This window comes from Vigna angularis, chromosome 8, assembly GCF_016808095.1.
Source record: "Vigna angularis cultivar LongXiaoDou No.4 chromosome 8, ASM1680809v1, whole genome shotgun sequence".
Lineage (NCBI taxonomy): Eukaryota > Viridiplantae > Streptophyta > Magnoliopsida > Fabales > Fabaceae > Vigna > Vigna angularis.
This window is the reverse complement of record NC_068977.1, coordinates 6,777,022-6,794,311: the sequence shown is the minus strand read 5'-3', so window position 1 is coordinate 6,794,311 and position 17,290 is coordinate 6,777,022. Positions and strand designations below refer to the sequence as shown.

Genomic DNA, 17,290 nt, shown 5'->3' with positions numbered 1-17,290 from the left:
TCTAGGCGTTCAACCAAGACTCAAAACGTTCGTCCTTATAGTGTTCTGTCTCATAGCGATCGTTTATAAGGAATGATCTTTACTGGTGATGTTGCTCTGAGGTAGCAATCGTTTATGGGGAGTGATCGGCCTTGATATTTGTCCTGAGGTAGCGATCGATTAATAAGTAGTGATCGGTCGTGATGATGCATGATTCAGGTAGTGATCATTCATAGGTAGTGCTCGGTTTGGATTATGCTTGTCTCAGGTAAGGATCGTTAATAGTTAGTGGTCGTTCGTAGGAAACGTCCGGTCTCGATGATGTTTCCCTCATATAGTGTTCGTCAGAGGCAGTGTTCGGCGAGATTTGATCTTTGAACGTTCGTTCGAATAGTGTTCGAAATAATAGTATTTGTTCTAGTCGAGTTCGCTGTCTTAGCGTGAAGTCTAAGTGCTTGATCTTTGCGTTCGACCTTTTGGTGTTCAACCTAATGGTATCTGGTCTAATAGCGTTTGGTGTTTAGTGTCGAGCCTAAGTGATCAATCTTAACGTTCGTGTAAACAGTATTCGATATAATATGGAGTTTTTTGTTTTAGCGTTCGACCCAGTAGCGTTTAAACAAATAGCGTTCGGCCTAATATTGTTCGATCTGGTGTTCGATTTTGAGCGTTCGGCCTAGTGTTTGATCTCAGTGTTCGTTCTAAAAAGTGTTCGGTCAATATGGTGTTCTGAGTTTTAGCCTTTGGCTCAATAGTACATGATCCCCTAGCGTTCGTCCAAATAATATTCAACCAAATAGTGTTCAGCAGATAGCGTTCGGCAGATAGCGTCCGTCCAGATAGCGTTCGGCCAAATAGTGCTCGGCAAATAGGGTTCGATTCCAAGGTTATTTTGCTTTTGTTTTAAGTATGCAATGTGTTTTGAATATATACTCTAAGGTGATTTATGTGAAAAATATGTGAATGCATGAGATATGATAAAATTACTGTGATGAATGTATTTTATGATGTTGACATGAAATTATGCATCTGATCATGATATGAGTATTATGGGGAGATTTTGTAATGGTATAATATGAGTTAAGGAATATGAGCATGATGAGTCTCATGGAGAGATTCTGTAATGATATGGTATTAGTGTTTATGTTGATGTTGAGGGTCCTGTAGTCGGAGGTTATCCTGATACTCTAATAATCATCCAGTCTCAAGTAGAGAAGGATGAATTATGTGGTGAGAGGGGTAGGAGATCCTGGTCTATGTGCCGGTTTTGGACATAGTGTTGAGGATTAACCTTGTGAATGATAAGGAGTATTTTGGAAGTATATTTGTAAGAAAAAGCAGAAGTCATCACAAGTGCATAACCTCCCGCGACCGCTCATCAACGTATCATCCGGATGAGTGTCTATTGGGTGTTGTGGTGTTATTGGGGATTGTGGGATGAGTGTCTTATAGGAATTGTGGTATGATGGTATGAGGATGTCTGACATAAATATTATATGATGTTTATATCAAAGCAATTAGGCATGTTTTATAAATGATGTGTTGCATGTTAGCTCACCCTTACTTGTTTGTTTGTGCCGGAAAATCTTATTTGTGCGATAATCGTATAATTCGTTATACGGGAGCAGATGAAGGATTGTCGCGTGATCCTGTGCAAATGAAGAAAGAGATAGAAGAATGAATTAGAAGGATTCAATGTTATATTTGCAGTTAAATCTGAGCTTAAAACATATGTATAGATTTAAGTGTGAGATTACGGAGTGTTACAGTAAATGTAATATTACAATATTTAAATTATGAATTATTGAAGTGTGAATTTTTGGGATGTTACATGCGACATATGTGGAGAAGGCAAACATGGAGAAGGAACTCAAACAAAAAGATGAACAGATTGAGAGGTTCTAGGTGAAGCTAATGAAATTATGAATAAATAGAAGGTTGAGCTTGAGGAGCTGAAGAAGGAGATTGTTGGAAAGGAAGAAGAAGCATCTAGTGTTCTTGAACCAGATGAAGAGGAAGATGAAGATGTTGAGAAGAACCCAGGTATGAGAAGCTCTAATATTGAGAAGTCGGGCAATTGATGAGTAAAATTTCACAAGAGATGAAGAAGTTGGCCAATGTTACTCAGAGGTCGACCAAAATTATTAAGAAATCGCCTAAGCTTAGAAACGAGTTGGTCGAGGTTATTGAGAAGTCGGACATAACAATGTCGATCAAAGCATTGAAAAGGTCAACAAAGGTATAAGACAGGAAGGTCGTAAGGAAAAAGAAGAAGTCAAATATGATTGAAAAAAGCAAGCCCAGTGTGGGGTAATGCGCGTGGAAAGTTGAATAAAGGATGAAAATTGTAAGTTTATGGGAAAGTTTTGTTGCATAAACTTAAATTTTAGGGGTTTATTAATAATTTTGTTTAAATCTTATTTTATTAGTTTGGGTTTAGTAATATTTAGTTTGATTTTAATAGATATAAAATAAGGATATGTAGTTTTGATTTTCCATTTATTTAGGAGTAATATTATTTTATTTTATTGATATGCGATAGAGCTAGAATAAGTAGATTTTATTTTAAGTTAGTTGATGTTTTGTTTTCAGTTTTTATTATGTGTACTTGACTCAAGGTCTTATTTGAACCTATTTAAAGGTAGTCAAGGTTTAATGAAAATGAACCACATTGAATTGAAGAGTTCAATTATTTGTGTGGGTCACGTATTTTTAATAGTTGGCTCTGATCAATTTGAGCAATGTATTGAACTCTCCCTTTCTTCCTGCATATGTATTTTTGACTTCCAAGTCCTCAAGATTAGGAGTCCCAAAAAGAAACTACGAACGACCTAGACATTTTAAGGAAGAAACAAAATTAAAATGCAAGATTTTAAGCAAGGGTAAATCAAAAGAGAAATTATCTTGCACTGATTTGTTGGTCAATTTCAAAACTACAAGAGTTTTCAAAACACCAACGTGGGGATGAGATGGTACGGATTCGAGGTGTTGAACTCTACCACTTCCACTCATTGCAGCCATAATCCATCCCATGATGTTTCTAATGAAATTATATTTAGAGGGAAATCTGAGGCTAAGAGGTTGGTCTATATCGATACAAGAAAGAGTTCACCAAACGAAGAAAGTGATAGTAGGTCCCTTTGCATATGTCAAAATCAATATCTCCGCAGTATAAATTTAATGAGGAAATTGAACACCATGGAAACTTCTAGCGCTTGAAGAGAACCTGCTTTCCACATATTGTTTGGTTGGAAGAAAAGATAATATGTAACAGAGGATTTCATCTGGAAAACTACTTATTCTATTAGCCATGCTTGAGAATATCCAAACTACGCTTAGCTGATTCAACTTCTTATAGGAGTTGTAAGAAATGGTAGGCCTATTTCTCTTACCAAGATGGGGTGAATTGGTTTTTAATGAAAATACTTTATTTTAATATCTTTTTTAAAATCTTTAGAATGATCTTTAACACGCAAGACAATAAAAACAATAATGTATTAAAAGAGTTAAAGGGATAGAAAAACCAACACAAAATTTTATACTAGTTCGGCCAAGCCTACATCCAGTCTTCTTCAACAACCTTAGTTGAAGGATACCACTATAATGATTGAGTTTACAAGCAAGAATACAGAGACTATCTCTCAATGTACTCTCCTTCCCACTCAAAATCAATTACAACAAACAAGAGGTGAACACCCTCACACTCACACAACCCAGAAAGCAATCCCAACTTCCTGTAACCTTACAACAAGCCCAACTCTAAGAAAAACTTTGAGAGAAATCCCAACTCTCAATTACAACACACACAGTTCTCTCCTCTGGCACATGTTCTCAAAAACTCAATCTACAGATTCAAAAAGATAAACATGGTCTTCACAGTAGACACTCGAGTAATGCATATATAATTAAAAACCTTTGAGCACAAATCTTGACAGAATCTTGATGTCTCAACCCAGATTTAATCCTTGATTCTTCAAGATGATTCTTGGACGCCTTTTGCAGTTCAAAACTCAATCAAATATTAGTTATAAAACTGTATATTCAGTGTGTTGTTTTGAAACAGCAGGCAAGACATCTATTTATAAGATTTTCACAATACTAACGCATTTTAATCTATTACGAAATTAATGTAATCGATTATCCTTTTAACAGTGCTATGCTAGATTTACATTAAAACAAATTTAACAGATTAAGCCATTAATATAATCGATTGCACATATAATATAAGTCAAAACATTTGAAAATATGACCGTTATGATAGTTAAGACTTATCATCAAAACAATTTTCAATGTATACTAGATTTAACCGATTAAGGAAACTATGTAATCGGTTAAGTATTACACTTAAGCAATTTTGAAAACTTTTTCTCCTCAAAACACATCATAGCACTCAACAAACATATGTTGGCAAAGACTCATGTTTTAATCGATTATACATATAATGTAATCGGTTAAAACTTGCAGTTTGCTACAGTTAAGCATTTTGCTGAAATCTGATGAGTCTAATTGATTACATTAACACTGTAATTGATTACTTCATACAAATATATTTTGTGCAAGTGGTTTTTTCATTTAAAGCATGAGTATGCGTACTATAGATGTAAACACATGTATGACCATAGTAAGTATGCAAACCAATCAATTCAAGCACACACACGCCACCCTTCTTTCCATCCTCCGATTTCTTCTCCACCCTTCTCACCAACAGTCCAATCGCGTACACCTCTTCCTTCCTCTCCCTTTGTAAACCGTCCCAAAATCCCATCCTCTGTCAGCGCCTTCGTCATAGCGGGCTCCAAATCTTGCCACGTGTTCATCAAAATTCCATAAAAAACACAATAAAAGAATAATAAAGTAGTAATTCCAAAAAAAATACTATAGAAACAATTTTTTAATTATTTTTGTATCACTTTATACAAATGTGTAGAGCAAAAAGTATTGACAAACTGCTTTGCACAGAAAAGTGAAAAAGAGAAAAATAAAATTTAACACCATTTGTAAGTATTTAACGGAATGACTTAATTGAGACAATTTTTAACAAGTAAGAATACAATTGACACCTCTTAAAAGAAATTTAATTGACACAACTCACAATTAAAATTAAAATTAAAATCAAGTGGGACCTATTCCCTTAAAAGCATCATATAAACAAACTAACAATTACCTATTCTAAGACCGTGGGACCCATGTTATCATTTTACCTATTAAAAGACGTCTTTTCATTTTACCAAACCAAGACCGTGGACCCATGCTATCAATCCCTAACTTTTTCTTTTAAAACAAAACTTTCAATTCAAAAAGATTCTTATCCCCCTAGTTTCTACGAGTAACCAATAACCTTCTCCCATATTTTTTTTTTCATTTTTCCACAAGTGGGATCCTCATTTTCCCTTTATTAGAAGAAGTCTTAAACAAATCAATACTAGTGAGATATTTGGTTTGTACTAAGCCATGCACGAAGTCAAACTGACATTAATGGTGAGAAAATAGTTCAGGGAAAACGAATTATGAGAATTTACATTGTTAATGGTGAGAAATTGGGAAAACGAATTAGGAGATGTACTCTTGAAGCGCTGCAAAATTGAAGAAAGATTCATTATGGTTTCATATATGTTTGAAGATGAATTTGATTTGTAATGTATTCAAGGTATACATCATTACCTCATTCCAAGTGCATAACCTCCCGTGACCGCTCATAAACGTATCATCCGGATGAGTGTCTATTGGGATTGTGGTGTTTATTGGGTATCGTGGGACGAGTGTCTAATAGGAATTGTGGTATGAGGGTGTCGGACATAATTATTATATGATGTTTATATCAAAGTAATTTTGCATTTCTTATAAATGATTTGTTGCATGTTAGCTCACCCTACTTGTTTGTGTTTGTGTATGTGCGATGATCGTATAATTCGTTATACGGGAGCAGATGAAGAAATGTCGTCTGACCCAGTACCGATGAAGAAAGAAATAGAAGAATAAATTAGAAGAATTTGAGTTTTATTTATGAATTTGTAGTTAAAATCTGAGTTTAAAACATATATATATATATATATATATATATATATATATATATATATATATATATCAACTATAAAATTTCAAGTGTGAGATTACGAGATGTTACCGTAAATGTAATACTACAATATATGAATTATGCATTTTCTAATGTGAGATTATGGAATGTTACAGTTACTTTTGTTAGCCTATACTAATTAATATTTGTTTGAAATGAAAAGTTAACATTAAGACACTGCATATAAGTTTATTAAATATGTAAAATATAACTGAAGGCTCCTGAAATTTGTACAGTTACATATCATTCATTTGTATATTATTTAAAAATTAATTGTACATATCACGAGTTAACAGTTCTTTTTATACATCAAATATAATTAATTAATAATATTAAAATTATAGTTTAATTTATTTATTTGTATATTTATTTTTTCTGTACTAAAAAGAATGTAAAATATCCTTCTTAACAAATAATATGTAAAATATTTTTCATGAGACAGATACAATTTTATACTAACTATAATATAACCTTGATATATATTTTGATTGAAAGGTATTTTTGCATGACTTTATTAAAGTTTTTGGTCAAAAAATATGTATAAATTTAGTTTAAGAAGGATTGGATGCACCAAAACTAATACATTTAAACAATTATCTTATGAATGAATCATTTGTGTTGACCTAATTTAGATTCAATTTTCTTCTTACACCATATAGATTTGACCTGATGACTGTTTCACATTTATAGATATAATTAATAAATATTTAAATTATTTCCAAATTCAAAATTATATTTTGAATTATACATTGCAATAAAAATTATTATACATTTATTTTAATCATAATAAATTTTAAAAGTCAAATAATTCATAGTTATTATATTTAATATTAGTGATTAATTTGTCAAGAATAATTTATTAATTATTTGCTTATGTCTAGATCAATAGTCCATTAAACCTTTACACTTTGATGTTATTTTTACTATTTCAATTTCATTTAGTTAATTTTTATAAGAAATCATTGAGAAAAGTTTAGTTAATTTTTATAAGAAATCATTGAAAAAGTAAACATCATATTATCAAATATTATCAAATATTCAATATTTAGAAAGATATGATAATTATATAAATTTTAAATTAAATTACCAAATATTAATTAAACATTTAAATAATGAAGTTCGGTTATCCAAAACTATTTATTTTAAAATTATTTAATATTAAAATAGTCGAATTTTACTACTTTTAATTTACTACAACTCCTATTTTTACTATTGATCAAGATACATCATGATTATTTAATATTTATTAATGAAAAATAAAGAAAAGAACTTAATTTGCAGAAAAACATTAATAATTTGATAATAAAAAATCAAATGCACTTAATATATAATTAATCTAAATTGTTAATTTAAAATAAAATATGTTAGAGCGGTGCATTGAAATTATTAGCATGGATAGGGGTGAATTGATTTCTTATAGTAAATGTATACTTTTAATAATTTTTTCTTAATTTAATTTCCTTAGCGAATAATTAAAATAATAATAAAGAGAAGGAAGAGAGAAAATTGAACAAATAATTTTATAGCGATTCAGATCACAAAGATCATATGTCCAATTGTTAATCCTAAATGGAGATTAACTTTTCATTATCACAAAACCGATAAACTTTTACAATCACATTGAAAGATAAGTTTAAGGGTTTACAAAACACCACAAGAGATGAAACTCACTTCCTCTGAAGACTACAAGGGATGGACACTTCCGTTGAATGCTTCACAAAGAATGAAAAATTTCTTTGAATCTTCACAAAAGATGATAGACATCACTCAACAACAACACTCAATCACAATTTTAGTGAAAATTCTCACTCTATGCCAACACCAAGTTCTCAAAGCCAAATCACAAGGGTTACACAAACCCTAAGTCACACTTTTCACAGTTTAAACAAACATATATATGTTGTTCGTGTTTTTGAATGAGTCTAACACCAATATATAAAGACCTCACTCAATGACATCTCCAAAAATCTTTTGTTAGCTTTTTCTCGCATGATAATCAATTATCTAAATAGGGTAATTGATTATGCATTTAATGAATACACAACGACAAACAATGTAACATCCCATTCTAGAGTGTCACGAATCATATTTAGAGTAAGATATTTCAAAATCTTCTTAATGCGAAAAATTGTCCCAATTAAAAATTTTGACATTTGAATCTTACAGAATTTAAACAAAGTTCTAACTTCACCAAAAATATAATCCAATTACAAAATCCCAAAAATTAACCAAATTAATCAAGAAATAAAATTAATCCATTTACATTATTTCTTAAATTTATAACTCAAAGCTTTAAATAAACCCAAAGCTGCTCCTCATTCTAGCATATTTATCAAGCATCTGATACATCTCATGCTCTCGTATAATCAAAGGTCCTACAATCATCACAAAACACACACATAACCACAAGAACAAACAAATATGGATAAGCTACCATAACATAACCAATAACAATAAAATTTGTACATAAGAAACAACTCAACTTAATAACAATTAATTGTCTACAACTCTATCCTACTAACAAAATCATTTCTACAACATGATCATCACCAACATTCTCATTAATTATATCATTACTATACCATCAACGGTATCCTTATCAACATCGTCTTTAAACACAAAGTCACTACAAATTCCCAACATCATCATGAAGGACATTGGTCTGTCTCTTGTACTCAATCATACCACCTGTAGCTTCACCATACCACATGTAGCTTCCCCATACAGGCTCATAACCATACCACATGTAGCTTCAATAAAATATTATTCATAGATTACAATAGAATGGAATAAAAAATAAGAACAAAAACCACCTTCCTTGGATTAATGAACTAAAGAATCTGCTCAATGAACTTGAAGAGGAACGCTTCGACCTTAGATCCATTAAGCGCAAGTTTCTCCTTTTCACAAGACTTGATTTGAGTACCTCTAACACTTGAAAACTTCCTCAGAGGGTTTCTGTATTTTCAAGTGGCTTAGATTCTTTTTCACTCTCAAAGAGCTTCCCTTAGGCAGACAACTCTAATACTCTCAAATTGAAAATATACTTTCTAAGAGTTGTAAAGACTTATATTTATAAGCCAAGGCTCTGAAAATGAAAAGACAACTCCCAACTGCCAAATATAATTTATTATGATAATCGATTATTTGTGTCTGTTATGGGGTTTTCAAAAAGAGATAATCGATTATCTTGAGGAACAATCGATTATTTGCGCGACCTGGGCAATACTGAATCAGACAAAGATAATCGATTATTTGCATGAGCATATCTTTTTCAAATATGCTCGTGATAATCGATTATACACCAAATAATTGATTATTGGCGCAAACTTTCTAAACACAAGAAAATTTCTAAGTGTTTACATCAACAAAGTCTTTAAGTTCTTCACCTTGTAACATCATGAAAACGATAATATCTTTAAGACACCAATGCTCCTCATTGGAAATAGTCTGTACCGTAGAACGAACAAATTGACAAGAAAAAAAATGAAGATGAGTGCCTCTTCTTATGAATTCGAAGAACAGGAACGAGGATTGAGAAAAGATTTGGACTTTTAGAATTGAAATTTTTAAATTGAATTTAATTAAGGTTAATCGAAAATCAGAAATCTCAATCTAAAGAAAATAATTAGAATTAATTGGCTTTAATGCCAATTTTAAAAAAATTAGGCTTAATACCCTATTTTATCCCCAGTTTCGCACTACAAGAAAAAATCGTATTACATACAGCAAAAATCCATATATAAGACCCAAAATCCGTATATAATACATGTTTATATACAGATTATATACGGACAAAAATCCATATATAATACTGTCGTAGCTAGATTTATATACGGATAAATTCGTATATAACTTATACACGGAAATTATATACGGATATTTTTGTATATAAATTATATACGGATTTATCCGTATATAACTTATATACGGATAAATTCGTATATAATTTCTGTATATAAATTATATACGGATAAATCCGTATATAACTTATATACGGAAATATCTGTATATAATGGTTTCAGAAGAGCTAAATAAATACCCTGTTTATAGCAGTTTCCCATGCACAATATACAAGCAGACCTTACAGTATATACACTATAATACAACTTATCCCTAATGCATATTCACCAAATTGCTTTTAGGAGTTTTATATATCTGACTAGAGATAAATACAACCATCAAATTGCTTTTACAACTAATGCAATACATAAATCAATCATAAATTACTTAAAAATACAACATAATAAACATACACAATTGAATATTTTTTTAGTTTGAATAATATCAAGCTGTGTACAAACATGGATGAAGTTAAGTATGAACATCTAAATAAATTAACAATCACGTGTATCTTAGTTGATTTTCATATTGTAAATCAATATACAATTAAACTGCTAAAGGTAACATTTTTAAAAGTTAATTAACTTTGATTTTCATATTGTAAATCAATATACAATTAAACTTCTAAAGGTAACATTTCTAAATGCTAATTAACTTCCTTCGTAGCCTGAAATGGAAGATTAGAATAAATCTCCTTCCTAAAGGAAAATTTCATCCCTTTACCTTCATCTTTATTCAGAATCCAATTTCATCATTAAGTGGGATTTTGTGTTGCTAAATCAGCAGTTCCTTCGCTTTGCTAATATCTGGCTTCCTCATATGTAAATCATCAACTGTGTTTGACTTGTATTCTATTGTAATATTGGAATCAATTGTTTCCTTAATAACCTACATGTTTAAATTCATGCATTAAATTAAAAGTCTTTCAAAACTTACATATAAACAATACATGATCAATCTCAAAAGATTTCATGTAACACATTGCCAGGAACCAATAGTTTAGATTTATGGTTTGCTTTAGTACGTACACTTGCACACAAACAAAAGAATTTATTTGAATCTATTTTGTGTTATAGTAATAAGTCTCAAATAGTAGCAAAGCAACTGATCCAAAAACACCATGATAGTAAATAGTGGGATGGTCATTATAAATACAAGATAAATAACTTAAAATCTATATATCACAAACCAATAAATGTTTAAGCACAACGAACCATCCAAAATTAAAGATAAATCCATAATTTATAATCAAGACTAATGCATTATTCCATCAAATATGTTTTGGTAGATTTTTTATGGGCTGGTAAATAACCTTAGACGAAATCCAACTCTACAGGCATTGGAAAATGGCCATGAGGGGAAGATATTCTGGTAAGAAAAGACTAACCTGTCTTCCTGACTTTTACTTATTAGCTCTTGCATTTTCTCCACCACATGTACAAAGCAAGCCCGTACTTCAACTTCCTATTTAGTCCCTGGACCTATTTCTCCTCAATCAATACCATCTTTGCACCAAGACCAAGCTTTCCACGTGTCTATTTCAACCCATGCAGGGAATGCAAATCCTTTAATGCAAGCACCTAACATTGAACAAAAACTCATGTTCTAGACAATGTAAGTGAAAAAAAAACAAAGCTATATATTCCACTGATTATCAATATAAAGAGTAATAAGTTATCAAACAATTATTTCTTCTTACTAATAATGCTAGAAAGTGAAAAATTATTACATCCGTAGCTCAAGAAAAAGACATTTTAATTATCAAGGTTTGAATGACTCATTGTACAAGATTTTTGTGTCGCACTCGACCAATAGCTTGTACTTCTACTTTAAATTATTTCTCAGCTTGGCCCTGAAAAAAAAGTTAAACATGAATTACTTGTTTTAAGATAAACACTAGCCTACAACAAAAAGAGAGTATCATTGGCGAGGATATAGGTTGGTTGCCACCAGGACAATCATTGAAGAGAATAACGAAGATCATGTCTAAGTCATTTCAATTATAATAGAGACAATTGAATATTTACAAGTAGTATTTTCCAGCAAAATTTTACTAAACTTGTTTGCTAGTAAAGAATTATATCTTGTCACATCATAAGAGAAAATAAATTTTCAAATTAAGTATTTATAAGTCACAATTTTATAATATAGTAATGCGTGATATAATAACAAAAATAGCAAAAATTTATAAAGTAGTTAAAATTATTAACATCAGAATCAAATTAGTATTAATCGGAGGAGCAAATTGCCATTTTAATATTCATTAAAATAAAAATTGCAAGATTTTATTAACACCAAAACCCCATTCGTGTATCCTTCTATTAGACCAAAAATAAATACAATAAGAAATACCATGTCCAATTATAACAGATATACAATCATACTAACCTTGTTTCACTTTGAGGCACTACTGTGATTGACAAGGTTAACATAATAAACCGCCCTCGTTGCTGCTATCGCATAATCCCCTTTCTTAAAAATCTTACCATCCAAATTATTCCTGGGACAGTAGTCAAATAGTTGACAAAGAATAAAAAATGGTCCAAATAGTTAGATGGCCTCAAAAAGAAAGAACGTTCTGAATTCTTGCATCTATTACTGTTAGAGATAAAAAAGAAAAAAATAATTTTAGACATATTCAGTGGGCCTGGCCAACACATCTTATTGAATGGAAAATCAAATCCACTGAAAACAACTCTTATATTTTAAAAGTTAAGATCCAAACATTATACCTTGCCTCATTTAGCACTGCTAACACTCGCTTCTGAAGTGTCAGTACTTCACCAGGTTCCTTTTTACTATAGCCTCCACACCTAAACATTGTCATAGTTCAGACTTAGATGTGGTTGAATGCTAAAATGAACAACATAATACGCTTCCATATATAAATTCAGTATTCTTGCCTCAATTTCAAATCATTAATCATTCAATCCCCCAATACAGGACAGGGTAAGAAATTCTATATCAGACATTGTCAAAATAATAATTACTATATACAAAAACTTCTACGACAAGTCAAATAAATTATATTTTACCAGGTTGATGATAAGAGACTTAAGAGACTTAAGAGACTACATACAGTTGCACCTCATCAACTTAAGAGACTACATACAGTAGTGAAGCAGAGTTGTTTCTGTCAGATCAAGTAGAGGCTTTATTACATCTAGTTATATATATATATATATATATATATATATATGGAAAAAAAAAGTAGTAGCTATTTTCCACAGGTTCTACACTAATCCCAGAGTCAATAAAAATGCCATGAACAAACCAATGGCTTTCCCTTTTATAGAGTATACATGCCATCTAGGGATAGTCTTTTTATACATGTAAATTATCACCATCAGGCAACAACCAAATTATTTATACATGTAAATTATCACCATTGATAATGTGATGAAATGAGCATAGTGCGCACTACATGCCAAGACAATGAATCTAATGTAAATAGACAAGCACTGAGTAGTTTTGTATTTAACTCATGAGACAAGTTTGGCACTATATTTGTAGACTAATGAGTAATGACTATGAAATAAGAATTTTGAAGCTAACCAATTCCATTGAAAACTATAGAATATGTAACACAGAAAAAAAACTTTGTGCCTTCTGTGTAGCTTGGTTTGAAACGTGGAAACAATTGTTGAAATTTAAGGATTACATCTTTTTTGGGACAATAGTTTTGCTTCAAATATCAAGTGACCAAAAATACTCCAGTAGAATGAAAAATGAACTACACAATATCGATTTTAATTGACACAACCAAAACACAAGATGATGGGGCCATTCAATACAAGAAAAAGAAAACAGATCAAGAAAGAAAAGCTATAAAATAAAAGAACATGCAGCTAAAATGAAAAGAAAAATAGAAACATGACGATTGAAATGGTGATTCAATAGCAGTTTTAAAGATACAATCCAACACAACATTAGCATTAGTGATTAGAAGAAAGGAGCCATACACATACTGTTGTAAAAGATAATATCCTCTAAAATATAAAAACATTTTTTATTAACGTATATATCTTAGAAACCTTTACTTTATATCTTAGAAATGAAAACTGTCAAATTCTTTGTAACATATAGATGGCAAGAGATAGAACTATCATAATGGCTTTCTCCAAGCCAACAGTAGCTATCTTCTCCGTGAGATCTAATGCTCCACTGATAATTGTTGCCTCTTAATGAAAGCAACTTTCTTGATCTAAAAAACTACATACAGGAAAAGAATAAAATAAAAGTACAAACACCTTCACTTCATCAATGCAAAGATAGGCCTTTCATTTCTCAATAATACATGCTTCGACTTTTACTATTCTATTTATCTAAATTCTCATCAGATACACCACCTTTAAAACTCATGTTTCATACTTTCCTAAGATTCATAATTTTTTATAATTAAAACTGTAATTATTTTAAACTGTAATTATACATTGATTATTTTGAAGCGAAAAGAATACAGTTTACTTCTTCAACTTTGTTGGCAAGTGAAATTTTAGAACATGTTAATAATCATTAGCAATGCCAAATTACTAGCAAACCTTATCCCAATGGTGGGTTGGACACGGATCTATTAATTCCCAATATATATATATATATATATATATATATATATATATATATATATATATATATATATATACTCTATTAAGCTTTAATATATATTATGTGCAACTGAACTCTAAAGATGGTCATCGTAAAAATAATAGGCACGGTTTGGCATAAAATTCTTATAAATAAGATAGAATTCAATTCTATCTAAGAATGTGGTTAAACTATGGAGCCTGACATTATAATAGATTGTAAGGGTCAAACACAGCATTAGCTAAGCCATGGCCTTAATATATGGAAGCTATAAACTCCTATGGCAAAAGAATGTATAAACCAAATCACGGAATACATCAATCCAAATAATACTTTTCTTTGATTAGACATGTATTCGAAAACATGCTCTTTAATATCAAATCTTAGTAATACTTTAATGAATATTTAAAGTGAACACCATAATGAACAACTATTTTAAAGTATAATGGATTAATCTACTCCTATATCGAATAGTAAAACAGAGTGAATCACAATGCAAATGGCTTCAGATTTAGACTATGATACACAGAGTGAACCACAAAAATTTGATACTTTCTAGGAAACATTGAGGTATAAAATAAAAGCTGAGATTGAAGAAAGAAACAAACAGACTGCAACTTTGAAAAGTAAGCTCATGAGGCGAAACATGAGGACCAGATATTAAAGAGCAAAAGAAAATGTACCTTGATTATCTCTACTAATTGATCAACCCCACTTTCATGAAACGAGAGGACGCACCCTACGCGTCATTGCCAAGCGTGCAACAGGAGCCGAACTAAAATAAAAGAGGGAAATTGTTTTAAAAGAAATCAAAATGAAAAACCATTAAATCTCGCAACGGTTTGAAATGAAACAAGAACACAAGAATACTGCTCACTTTCTATGTTGATCGTTTAGAATCTCCACAGCAGATTTTGTCACCACTTCCTGCTTTTGGTTCAAAACAATCCCTACAGCACCTTCAGTCTTCAATCCAACCTCTTCTTTGGGTTTCAAAAGAGTAGCAGGCTCGAAGGAGCGCTGAAACGTCGTCGGGTGTGATTGATTTTGCGGCCACTTGACGAAAGAGCCTCAAAGGAGATGACCAAAAGACCGATGCGGACTCGACTCGAACTCCTTCGAAGCTTCCTTGATGAGAAAACGCAGCGAAATAATGAGACGAACTCGAGATCGAGAGCGAAACGGAGAATGATTGGAAGAAAATGTTAAAAAACCCTAAACGAATGAATAGAAGCCAGAACGATTGCGGGAAAGCTCCAAAATGGAGAAAGAACCCTAATCTGGACCGAAGGAACCCTAAAAATGGGGAGAAACATAAAATGAACCGATTAATCGGTTCAAACACAAGATTGATCGGTACAAAAGTGTTTAACCGGCGCAAATGGAGGTTTAATCGGTGGAAATCGAAGAACAAATGGCAGAAAGGGTTTTAATCAGTAGAAAAGTGGTTTTAATCGGTTAAAAATGAAGGGAAAGTGAAGAGGATGATGAAACCATAAGATTCGGAAGTGGTTCTGTATATGAAAGTGAAAATAGAGAAGGAGAGTGGAGAGTTAAAGTTAGGGTTGCAGAGAGATCTAAGAGTGTAGAGTTAGGGCTTGAGAGAGATTTGAGTAAACACACCTCTGTTCTACCAAACCAGCCTCAAAATAATGAAATATAATTTCAATTTTTTTTAAAATAATTAATTTCCAGTAAAACAACACTTGCTTTTACTTACGTACGTATTATAGCACTTACATACGGATGTTATCCCCAGAAAACTCTCCCGCCCCAGAAAACTCTCCCGCCACCAAGTACTCAAAGTACATACGAATTTTATATATGAAAAATCCGTATATAACTCTTTTTTCAGGATCCGTATATAATATCCGTATGTAATTTTCATGTTACATACGAATCAAAATCCGTATGTAATTATCGGTGGATAATCACCATTTTTCTTGTAGTGTCGTTCAAAAATGTCAAATTAGTTCATCCTTTAAAAAAGTGAGTCAATTACGTCCTTACTTGATAAAATTTATATCAATGAAATCCCTTCCGTTAAATCAGTACAAACGACGTTAATTATTTTTCTCTCTCTTATACTTTTTCTATGCAACACAGCACCTTTTTTTCTCTCTTCTACTATTCTTCTTCTCTCTTCTACCAATTATACAATATTTACTACCAAATGGAATACCCTTAGGTTTCTTTATAAGTATCACTCTCTTTAAGAAAATAATTTTATTTAGTTATTATTTTTATAGTGCTTTTTATTATATATTTACACTCTTATTTGTTTTAATTATATTACATTATAATTAAAAGAAATTGAAAGTCTTGCTAATTAAAAGAAAATTTTTGAAAAATTAATTAAAAATAAATATAAATATATATTTTTAATTCCTTTAAAATAAGTGAGTTTATAATTTTTTTAAAAGGTATTTATTTCTTAATTACTCTAAAATTAAAAATTAAAAATTTAATTTTTTAATAATTTTATTGTGTTTGTTTAAATTTTATGATCAATATAATTAAGCATGCATTTAGTAAGTGAGTTTATTAAACAATAATCATTATTAACATATTAATAATTAGTTAATTTTGAAACAATCACTAATTATTTTAAATTTATAAAATAAAAAATATATTTTAAAAATTAATTATATATTAATACTAATTTTTCCTTCAATAAATATATATTTTTTTGGCTTTAATAATATATGTAACAATTCAATTAGATCAATAGAATTAAAAAAAAATTAATAAAAAAAAAATTTCTACTGAAACTTTAATTATAATTATTTATTATATTAAAAATAAAATATG

At 30.6% G+C, this 17,290-nt stretch overlaps 1 long non-coding RNA gene across 7 annotated transcripts; it reads right to left on the bottom strand.

Annotated features, from left to right (window-relative positions):
* Positions 1-8,259: 8,259 nt before the first annotated feature.
* On the bottom strand, positions 8,260-16,126 carry LOC128193490 (uncharacterized). 7 transcript variants are annotated; one of them, XR_008244765.1, is made up of 9 exons: positions 15,357-16,124; positions 15,163-15,254; positions 12,628-12,708; positions 12,284-12,395; positions 11,682-11,747; positions 11,283-11,475; positions 10,619-10,783; positions 9,442-9,502; positions 8,260-8,427 (listed from the first exon to the last, which is right to left on the bottom strand). It is a non-coding gene; the product is annotated as an uncharacterized LOC128193490 (long non-coding RNA). The 7 variants fall into 7 exon arrangements; XR_008244763.1 differs by lacking the exon at positions 9,442-9,502 and having other exon boundaries at positions 15,357-16,123; XR_008244764.1 differs by having other exon boundaries at positions 8,350-9,502; positions 15,357-16,123.
* Between the last annotated feature and the right edge of the window lie 1,164 nt (positions 16,127-17,290).